Here is a 22,606-nt window from a genome sequence, read left to right as displayed (position 1 = left end):
CTCTGCGGCCTCTCCGGCTTCAGACCTCACTCCATCCTCTCACAGACACACACACACACACACACACACACACACACACACACACACACACACACACACACACACACACACACACACACACACACACACACACACACACACACACACACACACACACACACACACACACACACAGGGCACTGGTAGACACACAGACAGATATGTATGTAGACAGCCAGAGGGACAGAAACACACAAGCTGGCATTGAGACAAGACATATAGGAGAACCAATTAGCAATGGATGAGTATAACAGGTAGGGTGGTAAGCAGAAAGACACTTGTAGCAATATTGGCTTATGTGGAAATGTTGGATGTTTTGATCAGAGGTTTGCTTCATACCAATTTAAAATTTGAAAAAGTCACTTTTTTTTTCTTTTGGAGCTGTCTTGATGGCTGTTGGAACACTGTCTGAGACTGTCGGCACAAGAAAAATGTCAATTATCTAAAATGACCTATGTTCATGTTTAACTGACAAAGACCTCAATGGGGCTGGGTGGTCAATAATGTCTGGGATTGTGACTGTTTGTTACCTTTTCCCTACCAACAGTCAATGTTGTTTTCTCTTAACCATGGCTGCGATCTTTCCCTGACCTTAAAGCTGCACTAATCTTAATATCAATCAAATGACTGTGTGTATGTGAAAGGTGTCTCTCATGATGCCAAACCCACAGTGTGGTTGGAGACACACCCAACTCTGAAGTTCAAGTCAGTTTCCCTACACTTCTTTTAGCATCTTTCAGCTTGTTGTTTTCTGGCCTTTAGCTTTACTGTTTTGTGGTTCACTCTCACCATTCTAATTGTCTAAACTGTTCTTTTCAGATGCAGCAGGTAGCTGTTTTTGATGAAAAAGCGTAATTAAAGCCATCCCTTGTATCCAATCCAACTTTATTTGTTAAGCACTTTAAAACAACCAAAGTTGACCAAAGTGTATAAAGTGAATGTGTATATATAAGTGAATAAATAAGACATCATAAATAAAAGACATAACAGCATAAAAATCTTTCCATACAAGGAAAAACACATCAAACATTGATTTACTCCAATAACACAAATCCCATAAAAGAAATGTAATATCAGGTAGGAGAGGGTGGGAGAGAGTTCAGGAAAGGTCAGTGGCAGCTTCCCTCCACTTCTGTTGTACATTGCCTTGTGGGATCCCAATTTACATCAACACAACCAACACCATCAGTTTTACAAACTGAGTCATTTTGATATGTAGTCAACATGAATTCAGAAACAACTGAACACTTTACAGTATGTCTTTCCCACCGTAGTAGCTCAAATGCAAGGAAGTCGTTGCATGTTCCTCACATTAACATGTTGAAAGTAATTTTCTCCATCATTCTTTCACTCCCTTCGCCATCTGCTATTACCAGAAACTCTCAATTTGGTTCAATTTAGGCAAAAGGAAAAGCATCATATTCCAGTGAAATGGTCCGGCACATTTTATGGCAGCCCTCAGCCAGGATCATGTAATACAAAATGCTTCATGGAGGCCGGTAGGAGATGCAAATCTTCCTGTAATGGTCTTGTTTGTTTACAGTAATTATCGTAATGGCACAAAATGACTGTGATTCACCAATGTTTAAATGCACATTACATTTTCATGAATGTTTTCAAGGAGAAGAGAAACAGTGGAACAGACGGGGGGGAGGTAAGGTAGAGAAGCGGACAGACAAGAGGAGGAGAAAATATTGGAGGAGAAGAAGAAGAGAATTTAATATAGTATTAATACACAATGTGAGACAAGGAGGAGGAGAGGGTGGGACTAGGAACGTGATATAGCAGAAAGGAACAAGGATAACAACAAAGAGAGAGGGATGAGAAAGACAGGAATAAAAAGTTTAAATGAAGACAGGAGGAGATCGAGACATAGCTAAGAGGCAGGAAATGACAAGAATGCACTTAATGGAAGGAGAGAAAGACAATCTGAGACAGGAGGGAGGTTAAAAGAGCGCGCAGAGACATTCATCCAGTTAAAATAACTTTACATTAATTATATTCACTCTGTACTCCCTGTAGCATGATAACACTGCCTTCACGCCCTCCCTCCCTTTACTTGTTCTATTGTTCCATCCTTCCCTCCCTCCTTTCCTTTCCATATAAGTCCTTCCTGTCTTTCATTTCTCCTACACGCCCGTCTTAAATCCCTCTTCCATTTTTTCTTCCCTCCTCGCTCCTTTTTTATTACCCTAATGTATGGGGACCAGATTTGTCTGGGATTGTCCCGCAATCAAACTGGGTGTCCAGAGTCCTGACAAATATCTGTAAAACACTAAAAGGCCCCAGTTTTCAATATTCACAACCACATTGTTCCGGTTGTCACCATTTAAAATTAGAATTATAATATCATACTTCTTTTCAGTGCTTATAGACGTTTATTGAGTTCTCTGTGTGTGTCAATCAATTAATGTAGTTGTCAAGGATGTTGCTAGCCTGTGAGTCATAGGCTCTTTCTGACAGACTGTCAGTATTCTAATGGTTAGCTGTCGTGCTGAACTCTTTTCTAAAGAGCTCCAGGAGGCTTACTCCTTCGTACTGAATGCTACATTGATGGTGGAAAGCGCTCGGTAGGTTGGCTAAGCACTGAAAGAACTGTCCCTATTCCTGATGGAAACATCTGTAGTGCATCCATAAGCACATGCACGAATGTGCTATACACTTTTTACTCCTTTAATTTTTATTATAAGTCAAGCAACATAATTCAAGGGCCACACATCCTTTGTAAATAGTCTACAGGAAGTAGAATGCTGATGTTTAGTAGGTGTAATGTTTACTATGTCCATCATGTTGGTTTAGGGTGGGTTAGCGCTAAACACAAAGTACTTCTGAGGCTGGTGGGAATGTTAGTTTTGTAGGTATTGGACATTTGATCTGATGACGTACAATGAAAAGTCAGGGGCTCAGCAGTCATAAGGATGCACCAAATTTCATGACATCCAATAATTGTTGAGATATTTCCGTCTGAACCAAAGTGGTGGAATGACCGACATTGCCATGGATAAAGAAATCTCTAGATTTACTGATATTGAAAATAACCATTAGTTGCAACCCCATCCTTCTCCGACCCAAAAAATGTGGATACTTGACCAAAATATCAGTGATTTATAAAAAAAACTCCTTCCACTTCAGGTCAAGTGTTTGAGCTCCTGTTACAATGCCTGTACTCCACTAAGCTGAGAATCTTCTCTTACTTGAGTGACTCTCTGTGAGAGGTGTGCTGCCATTCATGCTCTGTCAGACAGCAGCAGGTGTGACAGCAGTGAAAGTGAAGAGGAAAGAGCTGGAGCGGGACACATCTTATAAAGAAATTACAAAGATTAGTAAGTGACACCGCTGGCCAACACTCAGATACATAGTGCTGAGGTGAAGGCCTGAGTAGAAGAGTGGCGTGAATCACTGCCGTCTAAGCAGCATCGGAGCCATGACAGCTAATATAAAATCTATATCTAGACCATCTCGCTGACGGATGGGAATATGATGACAGAGTAAAAGAGAAAAACAGAAGGATAGAGAGTGATGCAGAGAATATGGACGGGTATAAAAGCTAAACCTAAACAGTAGTTGGGTTTTAATGCAAATAATAATTGGTCAAATTGAAAGCTTAATGGAAAAGGCAGAGGTAGATCAAATACTTTTCTCATTATAAAAAAATAAAATAGCATAACAGAAATTATGAGATAAGCAGTGATTGAAATGCTTTTGTTAAAGCAGCTAAAAGAAACATTTCATTTTTTATTGAATTAAAATAAAAGCCCCAAAAAATAATCTTAAAAATACATTTGAATAAATAATGAAGTAAAGCAGAGGCAGCATAATAGTTTATTGACCTTGAGGTTCATAAATGTTGAGCTTACTATAAAAGATGTATTGTACAAATCTTAACTCAAGGTACATATAGAATCTTTTTCCATTCAACCACATCTCAAGGACTTAATCAGCATATTACATTTTCTGTAATACACTCAGGATTCTGGTAACAGGTGGTTGTATATGAGGGGAACTAATAACTTTTATCTCTGCTCAAAGATGGCTTTTGCCATTGGACGATTCTGTTTTAATTTAGTCTCTTGTTCAGGGTCTTGCTGTTTCACTGATGTAGTGTTCCCCACAGCTGTCACATGTGATGTCATACACCACTCCAGTCTTACTTTGAGGATGGATCCTGTCTTTTGAGTGTACCAGCAGAGATCTGTGTTGAATGGTTTGTGGGAAGCGCGGACTCCATGTGTCAATCTGGATAGATATTCTCTGGAAAATACCAGTAAGTGGACCTTGATAAACCTACAATAACTTATATAATATAATAATAATTTTTGGCCACTTGGGTGAAGTGGAAACAAGCTGTAAACACAATACTGACATATTATCTCCTTTTAAGTTTGTATAGCTAAGCAAACAGTTGCCTATTTGCACATCCAACAGACACAGAACATTATTATTCATTTGGACTTATCAACTCATGTTTTCCCAATGGAAATATCTGGTTCCTGCTGAATACTCCACTATGTTCACAGTAGCTAACTTGCCGTTTGGTGCTGATCAGGCTGCTTGTTTTTAGAGCGTTTTCACTGTATACTGTGTACCACTGCATGTTGCAACCAAAAACAAGAGAGTAGTGAGAGTAAACCAACTAAGTTGTTGTGGGTCAGAAAATTACTTGCCAACAAAAGGAACATTTTAACTTTCTTATTTAGAAAAATGATTTATTTGCATGATAGAAGCATTCCTATGTTGCTTTTTGTGCGACATGTCCAGAAGAACAATATATCTTGACAGCTGGATAGAAACATACTTGTGTGAACAGGACAGAGGCAGACATAAAGACAGCCAGCACCATTCCTTCCTAAATCCCCTCAGTGGTCTCAGTACTGCTCACTTATCACTCCCTCACTCTGGAATGAAGTTTTGCCCGGAGGGAGTCTCCGTGCGGCAGCATGAGGCTTTGTATTGTCTTTCCAGACTCGGTCTAATAAAGGAAAATGAGCCTGGGGACTAAGGGAAAAGGTGTCTAATAAAAAATCAACATTGCACTAATGCAATTACAATTGCATAGGGGTTGGGGAACAGATGGATGACTGGGCCACTATGTTGTAACTCAGTCGGATAAAATTCACAGCTTAGGTCAATATGCAGGAACACACGCACACAGAAAAACATATCCACTCACATACGCAAGTACTCACTTAAGAGTCACGCCACACTGAGAACCCACACAGCTTTATTTAAAGGTGACAACATGATGAAACAGTCTGCCCTTGTGGAAATAAATTGTAATTCCCCTCGTCTAGCAAGATGTCTTCGATCATTTGTCAAATATCATTTTACAAAGACACACACACACACACACACACACACACACACACACACACACACACACACACACACACCAATTTCAGCTCAGCAGGTTATTTATCAACCACCTGTGACATGGATATGAAGAGCCATGCTGTATCATCTGTCCAATTACATTGTAATTTACTTGTCCCTCAAGCTAGCTGCTGTAATTGTACTGTACAAAATAACAACCTGTGTTCCCCTATAGCAAAACCATAAACAGGTTTGAAATAAACATACCCTGTGAGGGCTTAGTTGCAAATCACATTCAATATTTAATGATGTAACATTCAATGTGTTTGTGTTTTTAATAATTTCAAGGTATGTGATTAACTAGGTGAGTAGCTTTGCATGTTAACAGTTTCTATAGTAATAGCTTGGTAATTCTAGACTGTGGCCTCTAGAAGTATCAGTGTGTTCACTCCTGTTTACTTGTAACCCATTATATTTCATATTCCAGCAATTTGTGTACAATTTTAATACTTCACATTAAACACACACTTTAGCTTCAGCTCCAGTGTTCAAAATAATGCAGCACCACAACCCACATTAGAACATGGTTTTTATGAGACTTTGACGACTGTGTTTCTGATTGTAATGATGGCAGCAATGATGCTACTGGCAAAGGTAGTAATATCAGGGTGTAAAAACATGCTGTTTTATTGAACGGGGCCAATTAAAGTTCTGGTGTTTGTGTAGAGGAAGCATTCCCTAACGGTTTGGGATTTGTAGAGATGGCATCTGCTGCGACGGCAAAAACCCCACCCACTGTTTTTATATCAAGTCCTCATTAAAGGATAACTTTTTTATATACCATTAAATGTTTATAGCTCAGGACTGGGAAGAAGTGCAGGACATGGGAGATGGCTGACCAGGTCGAATCATGGCTATATGTTGGTTGAGAGGGTAGAGGTCCAAGTCCTCGAGAGAGCCCAAGGGAAGCAGAGGTACAAGAAGGGGTGTAGGAAATAAGTACAAGCACAATGGTGGGAATGTGGCAGCAGGGAGCAAGCCATCAAGCACAAGATTAGTTGGTCAGAGCTTAGGAAGGTCATTCCAGATCAAGTTTCTGAACCAGAGATCTCATCTCCACAGCACATCCAACCTTTCCCGCTGAGCCACTGGTAGAAACACTAGTGTTATCATTGTGTCAGAGAAGGGGATACCTGGAGGATCTGAAGGCCCTGGGGTATGGGCACTAATGATAGCAACCCTCAGGTCAGGAGCTGGTGGCGACAGCAGATGGCATCTACACAGAGATTGCCAGCAGCAAAAACTGCACCCAACAAAGAAGGCAATGGAATGACATTATCAAAAAAAAGGGTCAAGGCAGCTCAAGGCAATGGTAGACCACACATGCTACCTGGACAAGTGTGCCTAATCAACCTTGGCGGAGTCTTCTAGGCATTATTATGCCGAGTCTAATAATGATTGTTGAGAGACCTGAAACACCCAATGACCCCAGGTTATGTCACTGACAAGGTGTCCAATTGGATAGGCCTGGTCATAGCAGCCATTGTGACATTAAATAGTAGGGTAATCACATGTGTTACCAATGACACTAATAAAGGTTCTGTTCCATTTAGTACAACAGCAGCACTCTGACTCTGTTTGACCTGAATGGATCGGAACCTTAATCAGCATCATTGGTAACAACCTGTGTTTACCCTACTAGTTTGTCAAAATGGCTGCTGTGAAAAGGGTCTACTGCAAGATATGCGAAAGAACAGTTCAGAAGAGAGAAATCCTTCATTGTTATTTATTAGTTTAACAGCCAAAAACAAATATGCTTCATCAGGACTCAGGGCAACATAAGTAAACAACTCACAATTGTCATCAGACTGATTCAAATGTTGCTATCCTGAATCCTGAATGGTGTAAGGAAGTACACAATGTGACCCTCCAGTCTGCTGCAAGCAAGTGAAATGTAAAGTAACCTAAATTAACTTTGGCACAAATTTTTTTTCATAACAACCTGATTGGGAAATTAGGTTTTCAGGGCCACAATTTGTAGTGTGTGTTTTGTACACAAGCACCCGCATGCATGTTTTACAGTGTGTGCACCTGTTTTGTGTGCTTTGTTTGCATCTCTGCATGCATTTCCTCCAAAGATATTATAACCCGAGGGCTTGGTAATCCATCACACCAGTGTCAGGTGTAATATGTGACACATTCACCTGAGGAAACATTGTCACATTAGTCAGCATGGATCATTGCCGTGCTTCGTCTTGGCAAACCTCTCTGTTTGTTACAAAGAACCAAACAGCAGCAATTAATAATGGCTGAAGTATGAGGTGGAGGTATGTGGTTTTTATACTGTGAATACATCAGGCCAAGAACCATGTGGTACAGGTCTGTATACACATTAATTTGTATTTTTGTGAGAAAAATATGAGCAAATGAACACCCATAGATCATTTTAAAGTGCTAATATACCTCTTGCTGGTATAACTTTCTGATTTGTTTATCTGTTTACCGAGCCATTTAACTTTGAGGTAGTTTTGGAAAATGGATGACTCCACTGAATGAGCCACAAAGTCATTTTCATCAGTAACATAATGTAAAAAACATGTTATGACAGATGAGAAAACACAAGAAAAAATACTTTCAAGCTGAGATAAGAAATTGGGGGTTGTCATTACAATGAAAATAAATCAACTGGCATGAAAGCGCTTTTGAAAACTGAGGTTTTGCTATAGAAGAAACGTGACGCTTCGGCAGAAAGCCTTTTGAATTTGCGTTTGAAGTGGATCTGGAAATGGAGATGATGTTTTAAAGACTGCTATCCAGCAAACTGCAGCCACTCATCCAAGACAACTCAAAGGCTTTTGGACCAGGCACTCGGGTTTAAATCATCAAGATCTTCCGGAGGGTGGGATATGAAGAGAAGAGAAGAGAAGAGAAGAGAAGAGAAGAGAAGAGAAGGTGGATAATTTTGTTCAAATGTAGGAGCCGTCTTGTCCTGTCACATGTCCTCTCTGTCCTGTTCTACGTAATTTGGATCCTGTGGTGTCTGCGATTTCTTGCTATACCTTTGCAATCACTAAGGTCAGGTAAATTGTAAATGACTGGCTCCATTATTTAGTCGTTTGGGAAAAGAAAGGTTCTGTCATTTTTTCCAAGGTGATGAATGTAGCCTGTTGTATAGCGGCCTACAGATAATACAGTCTTGACCCTTTCCTTACAGTAGCTGTGATTTGGGAACAAGGCAAAGGTCATTATGTCCTCAACTGAGAACTGGTTCTTTGCTTCTGGCAGCTGAGGTGATGATTCTGAAATTGCCTAGGGCAGTTTCTTTTTAGTTTATATTGTAGTAGATAGGCTGACCTAAATAAACCTATATGTGAAAAAATACAAAGAAACAGATCTGATGACTTTGTGTTGAAATAAATGGCTCTTTAAGAAGCTTGTATTTAATGTGTGTGTGTATATATATATACACATACATACATGTATTTGGTATTGATTCTTATTTATCAGTACCATGGCTATTTAGAATACACTATTCTGATTGGCTGAAGGGTGTACATTATCTTCAGATAACAGCACAGCTCTGAAGCAGTGGCCTCATCAGTGTTAATGTTACTGTTAGTGTCAATGTTGCTAAGACGCCATTCCCATTTAAAGAGTATATTGCAAAAAGATATATAAAAATGAGTAGCAGTTTTTGGCCACCTGAAAATGCTAAGACACATTTGGGATAATCCACTCTCTCTGGTATCTCCATAGCCCCGACATGTAATTACATTCCTGAGGAGGCGCACGTCAGCTCCGGCGCAGCCTACCGTATAGCTACAGCAAATACTGTTTGTGTGAAGAACTGTAAAGCTTAAGTTTAAAATTCAGAAGGGTCTCATTGCTGCCTCTTGTGACTGATGGGTAGAAAAGACACAAGCAGCAAATGTTTTTTACCATCCATAGATGCAGGGGGTGTTTTCCCCCAGTTAACCACAAGGGCCAGTAATCAGCTACTTCCATCTTAGTGCACCAGAAGGAGGCAAAGAGGAATCTGTACTTGAAAAGCTACTTGAACAAGCCACAAAAAAGCGAGACTTATTCTTTATCTTAAATATTTTCTGCCTGTACAACAGAAATTGACTTAAAAAGGATAAGAACAAGTTACCTTCCCCACCTCTGATAACAGACAGCACACAGGGCCTGGCATTCCTCCGTGAGGGACATCTCAGAAAACTGAAAAGCACTGACTGTTGTAAAGATCAAAACAATGTACTTTTGATCTGCATTAGTTTTATTTGACTTCACAGACCTCTTCATGTTTCTTTGTATTGTCTGCCCCCCCCCCCGTTATGTTGTGTTTTCTTTTGTTCATAAAAATATGATCATATTATCATCACAACAAGAAAAGAACAACGCACATTTTGGGTATACTTTTCAATAGAAGGCACCTAAGAGATCAAATATATATCAAATATATAAATGGGTTTTCTGTTGTTGGCCAAACAAAACAAGACATTTGAAGACGTCACCTTGGACTGAGAGACGGGAAGGATGAGAAATTGATTAAGTAAGACAAACAATCAGAAGATTCATCGATGATTGTTAGTTGCAGTCTGAACACTGGTGCGAAGTGTAGTAGGTGTGAAAGTCTCAAAGCGGGCTACTCCCTTTGTAAAAGTATCTCCTGTCTTTCTTGTGCCTTGCTTTGAAGAAGTAGAAATGTATATACGTGGTACACCATAAGAACTTGGATTAAGATAGGGGTCTTGAGCATCTTTCACATGGAACCCACAGATCAATTTATCAATGGAATAAGGTCTGACAAAGGACATCATTAACAAAGGCTGGTTAACAAGCTTGAATCAATTCCTAGTCAAAAACAACAATTGAATGAACTGTTCACTTTGGACTCTAATGATAATGACTAGCTGTATGAAGATAGTCAGAGCTGCAGGCGTCAGAGGCCACCACTGAGTCTGCGAAATGAAGCATCTGGAAATCCTGTATTGCAGTGGTCTCCAATCAAACTAGTACACCCAGGACACCAGGTCACTGCAGCTGACCTGCTAGTGTGGGAAATACAAGGTCATAACTATGTCTTTAAAGCAAACAACTCAACTCAAAGCATGTTGCATAGTACAAAAATGACTTAAAATGTGTGAGCAACATGTGTAACGTAGAATAACATTTTGGAAGGAGGAGAGGAGAAAGGCGAGAAAGGTCACAAGGTTGGAAAAAGGAAAGGAAAACAAAAAGCACAAATAAGTACGGTTGTCAGAGAGAAAGACCATGCAGAGTGGTGAGGGAAAAGGAAGTGGGGTCAGGGGGAGTATGAGAAGTTGAGTTTTGTGGAGAGGAGAGCAGAGAAAAGGGAGAAGAGGGAGGTCACAGTGGGAGTGAAAGTCCAGTAATTGCTTTGACCTTGAGCTGAGCCGAGGTGTAACTCAGTCAAAGCGAGTGATGAATTCCATGCCCTCAGCCCTGTCGCGGGAATAAAGTCACCGCTCGCAGGGATTTTTGTTTATGACCACTTGGAAAAAAACACCGAGGGACGACAAGGCTGGCTGAAAGAGAAAGAAAGAGAGTCTGGGTGGGCAGGTTTCACAGCTGCCGAGGGAAACTGTGAAATGAAAACAGTGGACTGGAGGGGATGCTTAAAGGCCAGAGAAACAAGAGAGACTGCTGTAGAAAATATTTGTTGGGGCAGATGGAGTCTGGACTGTGTGACCTGTCAGACAGATGATGTTTATGACCACTGATAGACTGAATACTGGAAGAGGAGTTAGAGAGAGAAACACTCACACTGCTTCTCCTTGTGCTCTTCTCTGGTAGGTTGCAGCAGCTCTGGAGTTTCCAGCAAAGAATACATTAACAGGTTTTTCCTGCTCATTAAACTTTCATAAGGCTTATAGCAGCTACAGGAAAATATGTCATATTCTAAAATGGCTTGCACCATGTAACCCACTGTATGAAAAATGATCTTTTATGAGCCTTGCTTTTTATTTGTTTCATGCTGTTTTGGACACATACTAAAACATGTCACACACATTCAGTGGTACAAGCATTAGGATCCTACTTATAGTTGAACTGAAATTTAATTACATTTTTGATGAGAAATCAATGTATATTTTTATTATATGTCAGTATAGGTGATTTAATTGGTCTGTGTGGGTGGGAAATAAAAAAGTTTGCAATATTTCTTAGTTTTCAAGGCTACACAGTGAACTAGCTGGGGGGCAATGTTGTTAGCTGTTGCTTTGTCTCATCTGTGATTTGAGCACTGCACACAGGATAGTGTACACAGAGGCCTGAGGTTGCAGGACTGCCCATTGTTGTGAGTTTTGGTCATTTACCATCACCGCATCTGTATCCCTAAAAGAAAGACAGCTAATGCTAGCTAGAAAAAGACCTCTTCTTTTTACCATCTACATGCTCCCTCAGATCATCCATTACCATCCCCTAAGCTTCTACTGCTATGCTGATGACAACCAGCTGTATATCAGCACTTGACTATTCACATAACTCTCCCCACAGTCCCTGGTCAACTGCCTGCATGACATAGAAACTTTGATGTCATCCAGTCTGCTCAAGCTAAATAACAATAAAACTGAGCTCATGATTGTGGCTCCCAAGGTGCTCCTCCGGAAGGTCGGAAATCTTCTCCTTGATGTGGATGGTCGCTGTACTTGCCCATCCCCAGAAGTCTGTAACCCGGGTGTCATTGTGGACTCTACCCTCTTATTCCAGTTTCATATCAAATACATCACCAAATCAGCTTTCTACCACCTCAAAAACATCTCCAGACTCCAGCCATCACTCTCAGACTCTGGCTGAGACATTTATCCACACCCTGCCAGGGCTTGTGGATAAAGGTTACCTACACACCTACACATCTCCAACCTTCATCCACCTTCACTAACTCCCAGACAAGACCCGTATCTCATACAAAATTCTCCTTACCACCTATAAATCAATTCATGCCTTTATCCCAGAGTACCTAACAGATCTCCTCCACCCCTATACCCTGCTCACCATCCTCCATACCAGCTTGTGCACTTTTGGGGACAAACCATGTGGCAGCCCCCAGCATTTAGAGCTCTCTCTTAGGACTTTCAAAACCTCCTGAAAACCCATCTGTTCAACAAGGCCTATGGTCTTAGTCATCCCACTGGCTCTATTATTTTCTGTTTGTGTGCTGTTTGTTTGTCTCCCTTCATACATGTAAAGCAACTTTGGGTCCCTTGAAAGGAGCTATGAAAATGCAAAATATTATTATTTTTGGGTCATACAGATGTATCGCACTAAGGGAGTTGACGGCCTGTCTCCTAGCAACACCAATTTTAAGTGTCAGTCAACTGTTTTGACAAATATTTATAAAAAAACTACTTAAGTAAAATGAAAACAGAAGTTAATTAATATAAATATATATTTATAAATTAATAAATAAATACATTTACCATACACATTTGTTTTAGCTGAGCAGTATAAGTATATAAAAGTAGCATAAAATGGAAGTAATTAATTAAAGTAAAAGTGCATCTTAGTTGGATTATTTATGATCACTCTTATAAGCCTTATGAGAACTCATGCAGGTTGTTAAGCACTCCACACACTGAAAACAGTTCCACCTAGGCGTTTCTAAAAACAGACAGAAAAACCCTGATTAAACTGATGGAAATATAGTGACACTGTACTAATGGTGCAACTGGAGCTACAACTTCTACTTGAGTTCTGTGGTCCTCTCCACCACACGTCTCCTTCGGGAACCCACAGTAATTATCTTGTCACAGGCCTAGATTGGTGTGTTGAACACAACTGATTACACGGAGGCTGATTGGCGCAAAATATAACTGGCTCCAGTTTCCCTAATGAAGAAGGATGTGAACTGGTGTCAAGCTCCTGTCACGCAGTAAATGCCAACCCACATGTCAGCGCTGACACAGGCGCTGAGGTTGAGATGGGGCCCCTGATTACGCCTTATCATCCAATATCCGGCTGATAAGTGTTGAACAACGATGGAGTGACAAGGATTACACAGAGCAGAGGAATCCAAGGAGGGAAGGAAGGACAGCAGGAACAAAGGGCAGCATGGAGAGATGATGACGAAATGTGTGTGTGTGTGTGTGTGTGTGTGTGTGTGTGTGTGTGTGTGTGTGTGTGTGTGTGTGTGTGTGTGTTTGTAAAGAGGGAAAAAGAAGTAGACAAAATCAAATTTTGTGTTCTGAGACTGAATGCAATGCATGCTAGCAAATCTAACATGTTTCAACAACTAGTGGATAGATTGCCATGAAGACAAGTATCCATGGTCCCTAGAGGTTGAATCCTGATGACTTTGGTGATACCCCAATCTACCAAAGGGGAGCATGCTCTTTACGCTAAGATGGTGAACATTGTAAACATTGTAACAGCAGCATGTTAGCATTGTCATTGTGTCCATGTTAGCACGCAGCTCCAGACACATTCCGGGAGTGAACAAGAGCTCATAGACGCAGTTCAGTGGTGGGATTCACAGAAAGCATATTACACCAAGTATAATATTATTTTCTTCAGGCAGTGCCTAACTTTCAATGCCATCACACCTTCATGGGAAATGAAAAGGAGATGAAGAGATATAAGAAGACTCATAACAGATGCACAAAATATACACAAGAGCGAGAGATCAGGATAGAGCAGCACGTTCAACAGCTTACAGTGGAGTAGGTGGACCATTTTTCTTTCTAAGAATCAGTCTCTAGCTGTATTTAGGCTTTTTATTTCCCCACTTCAACCTTGCTTGTGACTTCTGTAAATCCCATCTGTGCTACGTTTCAATCTCAAATTGCATGATTTTAGTAAATCCAGCAGAATACATAATCGACTTCTGTTAAATGTCTTCTGCGCCATCCTCCCTTAAGCGCATATGCAAAGAGGAGAGCGACACACCTCATTAACACTCACATAAAACGATGTGTAAACTGCGACTCCAGTCTAGTGAGCCTGTTTGATAAATACACTAAATGCGTGCCGGCCAGGATGTGTCACATCTCAGCAGAGTAAATCTGGCTCTTGTGAGTTAGACACAACTTGCAATCTCCTTGAGAGCAGTAAACACATTCACACTAAAACTTGTAAATTCTGAAAAGAAATCAAATCAGTCGTAGGTGAGGGTGTATGTGAGGGCAATGAACAAGGCTGTAAGAAAGTTCTGCTGAGCGGCCCACACACAGCCACAGCAATCGAAGCAAAATGAAGCTCTGCACAGTCTTCATTTGGAGTTGATCTGCGAACCAAGAGAAGAGTAAGGACAGAAGGTTGAAATAATGATGATGTAAACTGGTAGCGCTAGTTAGGAAAAAAGAAAAGGATGGAGGGAGAACGAAAAAGCAATGGAGGAGAGGGGGGAGGAAAGATAGAGAAAGAAAACATTAGGGAATGAAGGAAAAGAGACAGCAGGGAAGGGAACAGGAGGGGACAAAAGAGAGAATTAAGGTGTGGGAAGTAAAATAGGGGAAAATGAGCAGATGGATTAATTTCAGAGGGAAGTATAGAGAATAGGAATGAAGTCCACCAAAGAGAGAAGGTGTATAGGTGACAAACAATGCTCTGTTTACCATATGTCATGCTGCTAGTCGGCTGGGGATTTAAGCTTCGGTCCACATGAAAGAAGCATCCTCATTATGAACCTCCCAACATATTGTTACATGGTATGCATGTGAGGCTAACAAGCTACTGTACGTCCCCTATTTAGTGTCAGTCATCTGTGTGTTTGCCAGTAACAAAACCATAAGAGAACTGATCTTCACATCTCTGTGTCTCTCATGCAAAAGCCCACATGCCCAAACACACCCCTTTTGATCAAAACTTAATCTTTCCTCTCCACTCTAATGAGATACAATGGAAAAGAATAATTAGGATGGAAATCTATGGCAGGAAGCGTGGTAATAGCTTCAAAAAAAAAATATATATATATTCATTATTTCTAAACTGGAAGACAGACTCGGATCTGGCCCGGGGGCAGCAGCTTGGGAGATAATTGGGGATTCATGATGTGATTGTGATTATTGATGAGAGAGGAGAGGGGATGGTTGGCCGCTGTTAATCCTGACCCGCCTCCAACACAGCCACCACTGACACAAACAACAGGTGTGGACTTGCATCTTAGTGTTCAACCAGGGCTTTTAATGAATACAAATTCCCAATTAGGAGGAGTATGGAGGCACAGACACACACATGCACACACAAACACACGCACGCACGCACACACACGTACGCTGCAGATGCGAACATATAAAGTGGCAGCTGGAGAGGTGCTATAGTGCTCCTTGTGGAATAGAAACACTGAGCAATGTGTTGTATTAACAAAGGGGAATTGAAGGTATGCAATCATTTCTCTACACCTTCCAATAGGATCAATATTTGCTATGGAAGATATAGACGATAACTTAACCACTTAAGGTATGGTTTCAGAAGTTGATGGAACACAATGAAACAACAAGTGAGTGCACGTTAATAACTCACCTTTTTAGAAACTCTCATATGGATTATGATATTGGACTACAAGAAGACACAACATAGAGATGTAAATCAAGAAGAAAGTACTGTAAAAGTTTCCCTAGTGGAAATAATGCCCAGAATCCTTTGGGCATTACAAGAAGGTTCTGTTGCTTCATCATCACACGAGCGCCTTCTCTAAAATTCAGCGTCCTTTGTCCTCCTACTCTCTCGTCTTCCACTTTTCCCCTTTTCAGTCTAGCTGAGGCAAAATCCCCTTACCAGCCTTCCTTCCAAAAAAACTGAACGGAAATCCTGATAGAGAAGTAAAATGACCAAACAAAATAAAACAAAGTAAGACATGCCAAGGACAAGACAGGCCCTGAGGTGCCAGCCGGCCTAACAAACTGTCTCGCTACAGCCTCAATCTCCTCCATTGATTTGCTGACAGGAGATCTTTAGCCCCGAGTAAAAACGATTCATTCAGGACACCACTTTCTGTCAGCGCCGTGCATTTTGAAATACCTTATTAAACATTTATGACTGGGCAAGAGTTATTACAACCACAATTCTATTAATCTAATTCATCACTTATACATCACTGGTTTATCTATTTGGCTCTGCTGTCACTTTATCTTTACAGACAGACTTTCATTGTGGCCTTTAAAAAAACATCCATTTATAAGATCAGTAGGCTCCCATATAGTCCAAAAAGAACATCATGACATATCATATTTAATGGCCGACAATTCAACACACAGTTGAAGTGTCACGTAAGGCACTAAGGAATTAAAATGTGGGCAAATTAAGGAAGAAAAGGTCATTTAGAGCCAGCAGTCGTCTCCACAGTAAAGAGTGACTTGTGAAAGCAAGAATTCCCTCAGTGCATCTGAGCGTTGAGCTTAAATGAAGTCCCACTACAAAGAGAAGCGTTACAGCCTTTCAACATGAGATGAAAGAAAGACAGAGGCATGAGAGATGTCGTCATCCTGTCTAACACCAGAATGTAATTGAGTTGTATACCCTCTTAGTCCATTGTGACCAATAATCTACTGTAAAATCCTATTTGGATTATGTAGTGATCGATCTATGAAATATATATATATTGGGGCGCCCTGGTAGCTCACCTGGTAGAGCTGGTGCCTCATGTATCAAGGTCTTGCTGCAGTGGCCATGGGTTTGAGGTCATACAAGCCCCAAAATACACACACACACAAAGAATAAATATATTTGTCCCAGGTACTCTACAGGATTCTGCACTAAAAGTCATGTTGGAAGCGCCATATGGCAGTAAAAGGAAACTGATAACTAACTAAGTCTGAATTTCAATAGCCAAACCCCTGGGTGCTGTCCAGAAACTGTGTAAAATGTGCGCTGCTTTATACCAAAGGGGATGAAGGAGAGAAATATCTCATGTCAGTGAGCCCAGCTGTCTTTGGAGTGCTGCTCAGTGCTGTTTACGAGTCTGCATTTGACTTTTCAAGTTTGGATTTGTCTCTTCCTCTGGGGGCCAAAGGGTCTGCAGCAGACACCAGAATTCAATTGAGGCAAAAAATATTTTTCAATTGGTACAGAAAACAGCCATAAATCTGATGGAATGTTATTCATTTTGCAGCTATTTGGTTAATAGAAAAGCACATTGGACAATTCAAAGTTTTGACCTGATGATGGTGCTGTATGAAAAGTTTAGGGATCTGACTTAGGGTTGGGTGACTGCATGAATATATTGGCTATATATGGGAGTCTATCGCTGGTTGCTTTGAGTTTGTTGGGTGATTTGTATCATTTTATTTTGATACTTTAACAGCCTGCCTCTGAAGAATGAGTTCAGACTCTCAGTCAGCGGCATAGTACACTGACCAAAGGGACAAGTGAGAGGAAAAACAGCTATGAATATTTTCACATCTAACTGTGAATTAAGGGTTTATTTTGACCAGTTTGACAAGCGAATACAGTACGGAGGTGATTTACAGCGGCTCCAACCAGGACTATGACTCTGGGTTCGACAAAGACAGGGACAGGTGGGGACAGAAGAGGTGTCAAATGGTAGAGAATCGACAAGGAGCGAGTCGAGCCGGGATATTTTTCACATCTAACTTGGTGAATTAAGGTTTTATTTTGACCAAACCAGAGTTGGTGATTGTTGGAACATTCGGAAGGCGCAACACACACACATGCACAAATATGTTGGCAAACACAATCCATAATCTGAACTGTGAAGATCACAAAAGTCATTAGTATTTATCCTCTGAGGACCATGGATGTCTGTAGAAAGGTTTGTGCCAGTCCATCTCTCTATGTTGAGGTATTTCACTGGATAAGTGAAAATTCTGACCTGCTGGTGGCATTAGATAGAAAGTCACAGGGTCACCAGAGACATAAGCATTCACCCTGTAAGGACCATGGATATCTGTACCACATTTCATGACTATCTAATAGTTGTTAAGATATTTCAATCAGGACCAAAGTGATAAACAAACCAACAGAATGGTACTGAAATCCATGGAGCCATGCAGCTAAAATTGCTAAAAACCTCAATGATTCTGCCTCAAATGAGTGCATTTTTAAGGTTTATATCATGTATGGATGACTGATACCTATGTTCATTTCTAAAACAGCTTTCTATATCATCTGTGCTTCCAATTATTATTCATTAAAAAGGGTCTATATATCTCATCACATTTGCTTTACTACTTTAAAGAAATTTATGTCAACTTTGCCCTAAACTTTTCCATCAATGTAGAAATGAAATATGAAGTGTCCTACAATGTCATTATCAACTACAGTACACTGATCTCAGAGGTCCTTTCATTTGACATTTTTTTTATTAAAACTGCTGCTTAATATGAAGTCAAAGTGTCAAGGACGATGTGTGTATATTTAAGGACCAAAAGAAGAAGAAAGGCCAAATGTTGTAGTACTTTGTAAAACAAAAAACTTCTCTTTACAGAGAAGCTACATCCTAGAGTGCATCCTACGGTCATGACACACCTACACATTTGCTGGATTCAACATTCTGCCATTTCAAGGGAAGAATAGCATGAAAACAAGTCATATTTTTCTGCTTCTAATTAAATCATGGCCTTGTAATTTGTATTGTGTTGTTTGTGTCCTCAGTCTTACACTCGTAAGGTCTTTAAAACTTTTGGGTTAAAGTACAAAAGTATTAGATCAACATGTACTTAAAGTAACTGGTAACTAAGCTTTAAAATCAGTGTTGTGCAGTAAAAAGAAAAATATTTGCACCAGAAATGTAGTGCAGTATAAAGTAGCAGAAAATGGAATAACTAAAGTAACATAATTGTAGACCTACCCTCCATCACTGGACCTACTTACGAACACCTGTTTCAACTCTCACTGAGCTCATGATCTGCATCAACATCACAAAAAGAAGAAGAAGAAGAAGAAGAACAACAACAACAACAACAACAACAACAACAACAACAAACAACTGATCATACATCAGCACAGTAGGTATTTAATATTTTTCCAGTGATGGAGCAGCAGGTGAAAGGTCATTTGTTTAATTGGTACACTGTAGAACCACATAAGTTAATAAAAACTAAAAAATGTTGAAACAGATTACATCGAAAATTTCAAGTCAAAATAACTGACTTAAATTAATACAATTCATTTTATAATTTTAATCAAGACACTTTTTGAACTTTACACAGAGTTTGTGTTACTTGAAATTCTCCATTTAATCCACATTAGAATTTTAAAATAAGAGTTAAAATAACTTATCGCACAGTGTATATACAGTATCAGAGATGTTGTCATTACTTGGTACTATACAGAAGGTCTGAGATCATAACAATGTGGAGTATAAATAAAACAGGATAAAGTGCCTGTTTCACCGTGGGAGAGTGAGAAATGTCCTCTCGATTCCTCTGTATGTCTGGTGCATGTGAAGAAATTGACAATAAAGCTGACCTTGACTTTGACTTTGAAACATAATCAAAATAAAACATTGGACTAAAATGAATGATTGCACACAACACACTCTCACCAGCCTGAGACTCTTATTTGAACTTCAGGTGTCTCTCAAACAGATTTGGGGTAAATGCTAATTTTTCACTCAGGTTTTGACCATTGACTGCATGTACAATCAGTGTTCCCTCTAAAAATCACATCCAGATTTATTTTAGTGCAGGAGGTAATAAAGTATCACAGACGCAGTCATTAATTGGAACTAGAAAGCTGAGGTGCAGAGCACCAATGAAATAAAAATTATCTTTCAAACTAGGAAGGATGTGTCCTGGCTGTCACTGTCCTTGTCCTCCGCTTCATTTGTCCAGTTGTCTCTCTCCTGAAACCCTCAGCCAATTAGAGTTAGTTGTAAGACGCTGTCCGTCTGTCAGCCGCCAAAAGCTTTCCAAAAATCCCCCAAGACCGACTCTGTGAGTGTGATGTGTGTATCTGTGTGCGAGTGTGTCGGTGTGTATATGTCCCATTGTCATCAGCTGCTCCCTGACTTAACTACCTCTCACTCTTTCACAGGGAAAACTCAAGATATCGCTACATAATACTACTCCCAAGTGTGCACAAGTCACAAAGATACACACAGACGAAAAGACACACGCGCAGACCTAGACGCGCACACACAAAGTCAGTGCCGGGCTGAGCTGTCTCTCATTTTCCACCCACCTCTCGCTCTCGGAGACAAGGGAAGTTAAGTCCAAATGTAGTGCGGCTGACAACACCCTTCATTGCAACCTGCTGTATGACCAGCTTGACAAACACTGTCAAATCACCCCGAGACCCAATGCAGTGTACGCATAGCGCAAGACACGCATAAAACGTGTGAAGTAAAAATCAATAAAGCAAAGCATTGTCTTCAATAGAGCAGCAGAATCAGGGTTAAAAGGGTAATATATTCTATTCGGTTTTCATTGAAGATGATATGTATCTGATTAAGAAGATGCCTTGAGGCAGGGAGAACTGCGAGGCGTCAGGTTCGTGTATGGCAGCAGCGCAAATTCATCAAGACACCTCCAACCAATAGATATCAAGATGGGAGTCATTCTATGATGAATCACATGCACGAAATGAAGGTAAAATTATTCCCCATGTTTCCATCAAGAAGCGCTGTTGGCATCACTGTGTCATTATTTATGAAAACTTGACAATCTGCCTATCACCTCCTGCTTCCCAAAGGGACAATGTGAAGTGACACAGATGCTCGCAACTAATTATTATGTCCACCTGTGAATGTTGTCATGGTAGAGATTAAAATGACATTGTATTACTGCAGTGTGACACCCACCCCCACCTTTCTGTTTCTCTCCAATATGTGTTTGTGCAACCTGTTTACATGAAGAAAAAAAAAGAAAAGGAAATCATAACGTGAACGCAGGAAGCTCCAATTATGTCAAAGAAGAAAAGTGACAGTGACTATGTTCAAACAGCCAGAGTTTGGAAAAGACAACTGTTTCACTGAGAGTCAGGGTGTTGTATTACCACAGGGCAGAGTGACAGGGACACTACAGTCACAGCTAAACGTTGCCTTTTCCACTAACCCTGCGACAAGAGCAACACCTGTAAGCTAAATCCTAACTAAACTTAAAAGCCGGCAGCAACTGTAGCTTCAGAATACTAGGAAGAATTTGGCGATCACGATAAGTATCACAATATCGAGGGTACGATTCAATATACGGCTATATATTGCAATACAGTATGCAAGGCAATATACTGTGATTTTTTAAGTGGGATCTGCATTTGTATTTATCACAGTCCCTGTAACATCCAACATCATAGCCCTCAGTTTACATTACAACACTGCTACCTAGCTGTTGGGGGTTTAAACACCAACATCGATAATAATGGATAATCAATAATACGTTGGATATGTCGGTAAGTGAGGAAAGGAACAACAAAACCATGTGCCAAAATTAACACTGTGAGTGTGCTGAAGTATAAGCAATGTGCGTCTCTGTATATCTTCATGTCAAATCAATTAAACTGAATCAGATTTAAATAGCTTTCTTTGTTAGCAGAGTTCTGTATTATAAAAAGAAAATCTATACAGATTTATGGAACAGCAGGAGAAAATGACAGGACTCTGAAAAGTGCGTGGAATGCAGACAGAGAAGGAGCTGACTACTACTCCCCTTCACTGCACGCACGGCGAACAACGATGCTGGCTAACCACCAAACCGACGGAGAGAATATTTCCCTGCTGAGGCATTTTGAGCAGCACCACAAAAAACATCTCTCGGTAGAGTGTAGACGGTGTGACGGCTTGACAAAACATCTCGGAGAGCAGCGACGGTTTGTGAACATGCAGACTGAGATACACTCAGAGAAAGAGAAAGTAAATCACTTAGCATTACTTCCTTCGCTCTTAATCTGACAGGTGTCAGCCATGAGAAAGCAATGGGAGGGAGACTTTGGAGCGCCTTGTGTTTTCTTTCTCTATTCAGTGGTGCGATCCGGACTTCTACTAGAAGCAATAAAGATGTTGGGAGTTTTTCGTGTGTGGGTTTGCCTGTTTGCACGTCTGCTGCAATTTCCTGTGAAGTGTTTTGAGTAGAAGGATGAAAGTGAAGGATAGTTCTCTTGTTCCTCTTCTCCCACCCTGTCTTCTCTTCTTAGTCACCTAACCCTCCATCCTTCTCTGACAATCTGTCTGAAATAAGGCCTTTCAAAACATGAAAAAAAAAACTCAGAGAGGGAGGAGAAAGAAAGTCTGAGAGAGCGAATATGAGCGGCAGAAAAATGAGACAGTCAAGAGAAGAGGAAAACTGATATGCTCATAAGAGCATGAACAAAAAAAGACATTTTGGGTATTGGTGAGCCGATG

General features: G+C 40.4%; 1 protein-coding gene across 1 annotated transcript in view; it reads right to left on the bottom strand.

Annotated features, from left to right (window-relative positions):
* spon1b (spondin 1b) overlaps positions 1 to 22,606 on the bottom strand; it is a 93,486-nt gene that overhangs the window by 26,619 nt on the left and 44,261 nt on the right. The window lies entirely within an intron of this gene.

Source organism: Dicentrarchus labrax, unplaced genomic scaffold, assembly GCF_905237075.1.
Source record: "Dicentrarchus labrax unplaced genomic scaffold, dlabrax2021, whole genome shotgun sequence".
Taxonomy (NCBI): Eukaryota; Metazoa; Chordata; class Actinopteri; family Moronidae; genus Dicentrarchus; species Dicentrarchus labrax.
The sequence above is the reverse complement of the archived record's forward strand: the minus strand, read 5'-3'. Positions and strand labels throughout refer to the sequence as shown.